The following is a 9345-nucleotide window of genomic DNA, read 5'->3' as shown; positions in this document are numbered from 1 at the left end:
AGGAACATGATTCCCGTGTCAGACAGTTTATATTAGATATCCAGTGCACTGCTATAGAAAGGGTACTCCCCACCCAGTTTATCTTGTTTTGCAGCTGTGCAGATTTCATGGTACAAATCAGCTAGGCACCTATTGTAGCATTTGTCAGACAGTGAACCTCAGTTTTTAAAGCAAGAAGAGACTAAAATGACACAGTAAGAGGAAAGATAGCTCCATCCATCAGATATGGCCACAACTTGAGTTTAACAATAAGACTGCAATCAGGCAAAGCACATTACTACATGTCTAAATTACATTATAGGGAACAGTACTGCTTACACACTTAATATTAAGAATATGCTTTGCTGGATTAAGACCTGTATGAGTATATGGAAATAACCTGGATCTTGTAATATGTAGCTGAAAGCATCTTATCCCCTATCCCTACAAACCACTCGAGTCCAGTAGTGGCTACTCGTGCTCTAAAACAGTATTAGAAACATCCCCAAGGGATAAGAAGGGGGAGAGCAGAGCTATAAAGAAACATTACCTTCACAAGGACACTGATTCATCAGAGGAGCCTTGTAACACAGAATCGCTTCTTTAGCAGCTTTCTTGTGATGCACACTGTTAGCTTGACACTTCTCCCTTGTGATGTCAGCTGTGTTGTTCCAGCAGTATGTAACAAGTAAAGCCTATGTCCAAATTGTATTCCCTGGAGCAGACCGGCTTCGTACTGCATTTGACTTTCTCCTGGGATAACAGTTACTTTCTTAACCCATTTCTCTTTTAGACTATTATGAATGCATTATGAGAAGTGCATTACATTATTCACTGAGTTCTTCAGCTGGTATACTTTGATGTGGGGCCACTGTCTTCAACAACAGAGCCATGTTGATTTGCAACATGATTTGGACCTACAGTTCTTCAGACATCTCTGTTTAGTGTCTGGAGGAAAAAAATATATATTTTTTTTCTCGAAACCTGTCTCATTGTCCATCAGTAACTCAAAGAGCCAAAAGAAACTAAGCAGCTGTAGGGGAATTTATACTGGGTGCAGCTACATATGCTATTAATGTAACATGATAAACTCCAAAGCAGTTCAAGCCAGAGTCAGTTGCTCCCAGGTGCAGCATCTACATGTTTGCCCAGGACAGCAGCAGTTTAAGCAGGGGGGAGCTGTCCCAGGCTGGCAGGGGGGACAGGGGTTTAGCCCTGGACTCTGGGTGGTGACATTAGGTGGCTGGACAGATAATTGGCTGGGGTGATATGACCGCGGCACCCATTCCTGCCCGGGACAGTGGGTCGGACCTGATGATCTATTTAGGTCCCTTCTGTCCCTAAGCACTATGAAATATGAAACAAAATTTTAGTCAGTTTTCATTGCTCATCATGTGTCCATACATGCCACTTCAGCCCTCCTCCACCGCTCTCTCTGTTACGTGTTGCTCTATGGCAAGGGTGGGCAAATTGGTAGATCTGGCCGACAGCTGGACTTCATTTCCCAGCAACCTCTGCCAGTACGGCTTGGGCTGGTCTCCATGGAAACCCTGACCAGTGGTATCATGGCACCACCACTCCCAATGTCTCCATGGAAACTGGCCCGAGCAATGCAGGCAGGGGCTACTGGGAAATGGAATCTCTCATGGGCCCGATTTGGCCCGTGGGCCAGATTTTGCCTGGCCCTGCTCTATAACCTCACAACTTTGTCTTTCTGTATCCTCACAACATTTCTGTGAAAGGAGGGAGGGCTATCATGAGCTATTATTGCCAAGGGACAGAGAGAAAATGATTTGGCCAGAGCGATACAGGAAGTTTATGGACTAGAACTTGGATGAACATCTGAACTCAAGGTTCGGGTTGGGTTAGGGCCACTTCTAGTTGGCCATAGGTCTTCTCTAGTTTTCCCATGTTACTTTCTGATAGGATAGTTGAGCAGACACCAAGTCTCTGGAGTTTCAGATAGCACAAGTTTGTGGCCTGAAGAGGAAGAGTTCATAGATTTTACAGATTTCTAGGGTCAGAAGGGACCTATTCAATCATTGAGTCTGACCCCCTGCTCTGGGCAGGAAAGAGCGCTGGGGTCAAGTGGACAAAGGTAGCAAGATGGACAAAGGTAGCAAGTTCTCCAGATGGCAGGGTTGGGGTCCTGGAGATGGAAGTGGTCTGCAACTTGGAAAGCAAGAGTCATATAACTTTCCTTATCAACTCTGGGTTTTGTGGGTTACTTTTTGAGCCAAAACCTAACTGCAAAACTTTAGAGGGCCTCCCATCAGCTACGATGAACCTTGTGACATGGATTCAATGGAAATATTGGATTTTGGTGCTGGCAGGGCATATGTGATGCCCTTCTCTCATGGACAATCCACCTTACAAAATAACAACCTACCATTGCTCAGAGTTCATGAGGGGGTTCACTAGTGTTCATGCCATAACCGTTTATGTTGTACACTTTCCTGACACATACCAATTAGGAGAGCTAATTAAAAAAGAATAAGGAAAATGAGTGTGTCAGAGAGATTTTGCCAGGTGGGTTTTCCAAGAATTTAAAGAGCGTTAAGAGTTTTTAACTTGCCCCAGCTGTGTCACTTTGAATAACATCTGTAACAAGAACAACCATACATAGAACAGAATTGCACATCTTAGGGTAAAGCACTTTGTCACCATAGCTTACAGCTGGTGTCAGGAAGGAAAGAGTAAGTATAAACTGATGGCAGTGCTTTTGCTCTCCATTGTCTCATAAAAAGGCGATGGAGCTCATGTGCATTTTCAGCTGTAAAACTCACACCCTCACTGAACCTCAGGTCCTTGCCCATAACTTTCAAAGTGTTGTGTGAAGTGACAGCCGTAACTCGGACATCTGGGTGATGATCTGGGGGGGAGGGGGGTGTTATAGAGGACTGCAACCTGAATTTCAGTCAACAGTGTACTACTGTTGCCAAAAAAAAAGCCAATACCATAGTGGGTTGTTTTAATGGGAGTATCACCTGCAAGTCATGGGAAAGTCTTCCACTGCATTTAGCACTGACGAAGGCTCCCCTGGAGCACTGTGGGGTAACTCCGCTCATCAAAGACATAGGAAAACTGGAAAGAGTCCAGCAAAGAGTAAAAATAGTTCCAGGTCTGGGAAACACAATTTATGATAAATAGTAGGGAGGGACTAAGATTATGTAGCCTTGAAAAGAGTGAGGTGAAAATGGATAACAGTCTTGACATACATGAAGGGTGATTATAAAGAGGATGGTGATAGACCAGTTGTTTTCAACCTTTTTTTTTTTTCATTTGCGGACCCCTATAATACTTCAAATGGAAGTATGGACCCCTTTGAATTGTAAGTGTGGGTATTCGCATACTTCTGATTCATCAAAGTGATCTTTTGCAGACCCCTTAGACAGTCTGAAGAACCCCAGGGGTCCACAGACCACAGGTGGAAAGCCACTGGGTTGGACTATTCTCTGTGGCCATCAAGGACAGGACAAGGAATAACAAATTTAAATAGCAACAAGGGAAATTGGGGTTGGATATTAAGAAGAACTTGGTAACTCTGAGGGTGGGTAAGTATCAGAGCCGATTAGCTTGAGAGGTTGTGAGATCTTCATCACTAGAAGTTGTTAAAAGCAGGTGAGAGAAATGCTTGAATCAGATAGTTTAGACAGGGATGATCATGTCTTTAAGAGAGGCTTGCACTAGATGACCTCCTGAGGGCCCTGCTAGCGCTACTTTTCTTTGATTTTTTTTTATCAGAGCCATAATAGATACACGTGATCAAAAATCTTGGCATAAAACCTTTTTCCATTTTAAAGTGGTCTCATTTTCAGAAATAAAGCTGTTTCAGGGAAATGTGTTAACCTTAAAGACACTTCCCAGTGTTTCATGGTAGTCTTAATCCAATAGTTTCTTGTAGTCACTGCTTAGAAAAAATGAAAGAAAAGAAAAACCTCCATCAGGATAAGGATAACATGTAAATAAAAATATTGATTTAAACCACCACAAAAACACAGCAACAGACAGTGAGTCCATCTCAAAACCTGTGAGATGGAAGCAACCTTGAAATGTAAGAATTTTGCTGTCATTTCTCCATATTTGACGTGGTATGTCATTGTGACTCCACAGCAGTTGAGGGTTAGACTAGCCCAAGGACAAAAAACGCAGAGCACAAACAGGGGGCTGGAGTAGATGACCTCCATACAGTCCCTTCCAGCCCTACTTTCTCATGATCAGAGTTGGTGACTATTGTTTTAAGCTGGAACTCAAACCGAAAACAGATATAGGCTAAGTACGGACAGTCAAAAAGCCCAGGGTTGAATCAATTCAATCTGCACAAGTTAGTCTAAACTGCATAGATTAGTTAGTCTAAACTGATAAGCAAGTGAACAGACATTCACTTTTGATTCTGGAAATGCAGCCACATGCCTGCAGTGGCCCAAGCCAGAAGCCGGGCAGCAATAGAGCACACCTCCCTGCTTGGCTGGAGCAGACGGCTTGGGCCAAGGCTAGCCTGCCCACCCTGCAAAGCATCTTGGGATGCTGGGGAGACTGTGAGTTAACCTAAGTCTGGAGGGGATCAGGGAAAGACGTTCACTAAACAGACTTAACCCAAATCAATTCAGTCTGATACCACATCCATCCAGGTTTGTCTTAAACTGGTTTGGGACATTTTGAAAGCAGTTTCTGTGCACTGAACCTCTGTTGTGTTACAGATTTGAACTGGTTTCCAATACCTTATACTGGTTTATGTGTAATTTCTGTAACTGGTGTCTGGAGGGGCACCCAAAGTTGCAGCATCTGAAGAAAGAGTATCCTGTAGAACAACTAATGAGCAATACATCACATTAAGCTGCTTAAGTAGAGAACTAGACATATGAATTAAAAGAGTTATGGCATTTTTTTCTCCTGATGTGGACACTTGTCTAAGAATTGGAGTAGACCCAAATTGCTTTTCACATATCCACCAATCATGTATACTGCATGGTAATAATTTTTACAAGTCTAAATTGCAACCTTTGGCATGACTAAAATGTTCTCTTACCAGCCCATGTATATAGGGTTTGTTGTTGTTGTTTTTTTTGCATTAGGCACAATTCAATTATGCTTTTCCATTATATTTCCTCCAGTTCTTTCTTTCATTACTGCTGTCTTTCATTACCAGACAGCAATCAGCAGTTGCTAGTTATTGTTATTTTTTAAAGTTCTTTTCAGTCAAATAGATTATATAAAAAAAAAAGAAACCCCAAATATCACTAAATATAGCCAGCACCAGCTGGCTTTAATTAAAATAGCATAAATCCATGCATGCCAAAAGCAATCTGAGCAGAATCCTGTTTGCATTATAGCCTGATTATGGTACAGCTTGGGGGGGGAGGGGGGTTCATTCCCATCAGTGAAAACATGCCCCTATGTAACATAATTACAATACATTCCAGGCATATTTTTGTCCTGACAGCCTGTATTTTGGATGCAATGGAGTAATTATTGCCATATGATCCCGTGGCTATTGCTTGAAAAGTAAAGATCGTGTTGGATCCTGGTAAGCAAAGTGAACCCCCAGAATAGGGGCTCCCTATTGTGATAAAAGAAGGTGCAAACTGGACAAAGACATACGTGTCCATGAACAACTTTCATTTTCGTGCAGACATTCCTCAAACATCCCTACCATGTGCTGGCCATCCATCGAGCAACCACCTCAGTGTTTTATTGGGTTGTGCCTGGATTTTGGGACACACAGGGATCATAATAAACCAAGAATAAAGAAGGTTTCCCAAACTCCTTAAAATTGTCCCTTAATTAAATACTGGAATCCCTGCCTTGCTTTGCCTTTTGATAATAAACTCCTCACTCAACTTGTGGATCAAGGGTCTTCACCTGGGGGTGATTCTTTGGGACAGGGCTTTGCAGGAGATTTCTGGGTGTAGGGAAGCTGTTCGTAAGGCAACATGTAGGAAGACAGATAGAGTCAAATTAGGAGTGAGCCAGTCACTCCCCCTCTCTGTGCAATGGTTTCTCCTCTGTACCATGGAGAGAGCACTACTCCCTGTTGCAATGCACTTTGGTATCTGCTCAGTTATGAACAGGTTTATTTACAAAGGCCTGATCCTGTGTTCAAATAGCAAGCCAGCCAGGGGTCAACGAGCAGAGCAGGGAGCGACAGAGAAGAAAAACAGAAAGACCAGCAATATGTGTCATGACAGAGATGTGGGTGAAGCCCATAGAGAACTAAGGGGGGAGAAGAAGCAGGGGTTGATTGGCTAGACAACTTGTCACTCACCCAGAAATATGGGGGAAGGATTTCCTTGCCCTGCAAGGAATTCTGGGTGGGGAACTCAGTATAAATTGTTTGGTTCATGCTCAGTTGGGGAGTCAGTGGTGGTGAGCAAGGATTGATTGTAGGAGTTTGGGTTTGCTCTAAGATATTTGTGGTACTTTGCCTGGGAACAAGGACTGAGGTTATGCAAAGGTATCCTTTGTTGGCTGCTTTTCTGGTGCAAATTCTTTGGTACTGTTTTTCTTATCAAACTCTTTTCAATGAGGTTGGTGTCAATACTTTGTGCTATCAGATCCCTCCGAACTGGGTCCTGCTCTTAGTTTTGCCAGCCTCGCTGCTGCACCTTACTGGAACAATAACTAGGCATTGGGTGTGTCTACACATGCATTTATGCCATCTTAAATTTACTGTGCAGTAAGTGGGAATAGACATGTGCAGGCATTGAAGTGCATTCACACTATGCATGGACTAACTTGGGACTAAAGTTAGTCCCAAACCAGTCCACACAGGCAATGTTACTGTGCAGTAAAGCATCTACACATGTATTACTGCACAGTAACTAATTGGGCATAAATTTGATACCTGCATGATGCAGTGTAACCTGCACGATGCAGTGTAAGCTGCCACTTTTACTGCACAATACGGGTGTGCACATGTAGATGCATGCCCATACTGTGCAGTAACTTCAGTTACTGTGCAGTAAATGTGCATGTGTAGATGCACCTACTGTGAATCTAGGAATATGCTACTGTATTTTTTTTTTTTTGTCCAAAGTTACCTCTAGCATGCGATGATTGATCCCTGTCCTTCACCTAATAGTGCACTTCATACCTGAAATCCCGTGAGGAATTTGAAAGCACTCTACTTCTAGGTATTAAGCCTCAGCCTATTGGACACTGCAGATATCTATCAAGATTTGCACTCTCTGGCATGTTTAATTAGATGCCTGAACATGTATCACTATGCACACCTGCACCTGTAATAACAATCCTGCAGTATAAGCATCTTTATATTGGGAAATGCATTCTAAGTACAGGCGGACACAGGGTTACTTCCTTTGCTTAGGAGCTCTTATTGATGTCTTCTCAAACTGAGACTGCTTTCAAACTGAGCTGAATCAATGGACTATAGAGCAGGCCCTGGAATTAGGTCACCTCTGTGAATTTACAATTCTTCCTGCACAAACTGCTGTGGCCCCATGTCAACCTGCTGGTGGATCATGCACCTCACTTTGGTGGGTGCTGCTGCTACAGGGCTTCACACAGCTCCTGGCTGACAAAGGATTAGCAGGTAGAATGGACACACCTGTCCACCTGCTGCTTTCCACCATTATGGGTGGGAAGGAAAGGAATGGTTCTGGGGAAGCCGCCCCCTCTACGCTGACATCCTGTAGAGGAGTAGCCTCAACGGAGACTTGTCAAGCCTTCAAATCCCTGATGGGTTGTTATACAGAGGATGGAGGGAGAACTTTATGGTTGTTAAATTGCAACCTTTTGACAGTCTTAAGAGCAGGTTGCAGAAACACTTGGCTGGGATAATTTAGACAGGGTTGTTTCTGCCCCAGGCAGGGGGTTGGGCTAGACATGACCTTCTAAGGACCCTGCCAGCCCATTTTTCTATTACTCCAGATTATCCCTTTATTTCCCTCTGTGGGCGTGAGAGTTGTGTCTTTCCCCTAAATAACCTGATTTCCATAGCAAAAATCTTGAGGACCTGACTAAATTCACCACAACCCTTGCTCTTTTTACTCAATACTCCCCTTGTAACCCACAAGGCCTCATTGTGCCAGGTACTATATCACACAAGTCATCAGGGAAGATATGCATTTAAAGAGTTGAGGTCCTGTATTATGTTAGTGGCATTTGTTGTCTCCTGCCCTATCAAATTCTCAGCCAGCAGGATCCATCATGCCTAACATCTCTCATACCCATCACAAACTATCTGAAACACAGACGTTTGAGAAGCAACTTCTGTCCCTCCCAAAAGGCTGAGCCTTCAAAAATCTTGTGTCCCAAACTGTGACAAGAAGTCCCAGCTCTCAGGTCTCATGGTAGAGGAGGGCAGGAACTCCTTGCTTTTAATATGGTTTGTTTGTTGTTTTGTTTTATTTCATTTGCGGGGTCAAAACGTTCCAGATCTTAACATCAAACAAAAAAAGATGAAGTCGAGATTAATTTTTTTATTCATAAATTCTGACTGAGGCTCTACATGAAAGAGCGTCCTGAAAAACACTCTTGACTTCTGGCGAATCAGCATTTTCTGATGACAAGTCGTTTCACTGGATAACTTCCAACCAGCTCTGTTTGATGTGTAGGAACCAATTAGATGTTGTTGGCAGTGATGGGAATCCTGAGGACTTAGGGCCTTTTCAGCTAATCTCCAGTAGGCCTGTTTCTGTTCTTACATAGTTGGAAACTGGTGTAAATTTACCTTCCAACTCCCCTCCCCATCCCTCACCAAGACCAAAATTGTAGTGCCAATATGAAGTTTTCCATCAGCATGTTTTAGTCTTACACTTGCATGTCCCTCTTCTGTTTTGACTAGTTCTCCTTATGAGCTACTCTGTTTAAAAAAAAAAAATGTTCAGCAAGGTGGGGTGCATGGCTATGGACAGACATTACACCTAAACCAGTGTAAGTAATCAGAAACCGGTTCAAATCTGTAACGCAACAGAAGTTCAGTTCACATAAACCACTTTCAAAATGGCCAAACTTGGTTTAAGATAAACCTGGATGGATGTAGTATCAGACTTGACTGATTTAGGTTAAATTGGTTTCATAGATTTCATAGACATTAGGGCTGGAAGGGATCTTGGAAGATCATCGAGTCCAGCCCCCTGCCCCAGGGGCAGGAAGTCAGCTGGGGTTATAGGATCCCAGCAAGAAAAACATCCAGGTTTCTCTTGAAGGCATTCAAAGTGGGTGCTTGAACCACCTCCAGAGGCAGGCCATTCCAGACCTTGGGGGTTCGGACAGTAAAGAAGTTCTTCCTTATGTCCAGCTTCATACGGTCCTGGAGGAGTTTATAACCATTCAACCTTGTCATCCCTTGGGGCACCCTGGTGAACAAACGTTCCCCCAGATCCTGATGAGCACCCCTGATAA

The 9345-nt window shown here is 43.3% G+C and overlaps 1 long non-coding RNA gene across 1 annotated transcript in view; it reads right to left on the bottom strand.

Moving 5' to 3' along the window:
- Positions 1 to 3388, bottom strand: part of LOC109291473 — a 7067-nt gene extending 3679 nt beyond the window's left edge. The window contains exons 1-2 of the long non-coding RNA XR_002095849.1: positions 3300 to 3388; positions 2362 to 2373 (exon numbers count right to left, since the gene is read on the bottom strand). This is a non-coding gene — a long non-coding RNA (uncharacterized LOC109291473). The remainder of the gene's footprint in view (positions 1 to 2361; positions 2374 to 3299) is intronic.
- Positions 3389 to 9345: the final 5957 nt, after the last annotated feature.

This window comes from Gavialis gangeticus, unplaced genomic scaffold (genome assembly GCF_001723915.1).
Source record: "Gavialis gangeticus isolate Ggan-Ray unplaced genomic scaffold, GavGan_comp1, whole genome shotgun sequence".
Lineage (NCBI taxonomy): Eukaryota > Metazoa > Chordata > Crocodylia > Gavialidae > Gavialis > Gavialis gangeticus.
The sequence above is the reverse complement of the archived record's forward strand: the minus strand, read 5'-3'. Positions and strand labels throughout refer to the sequence as shown.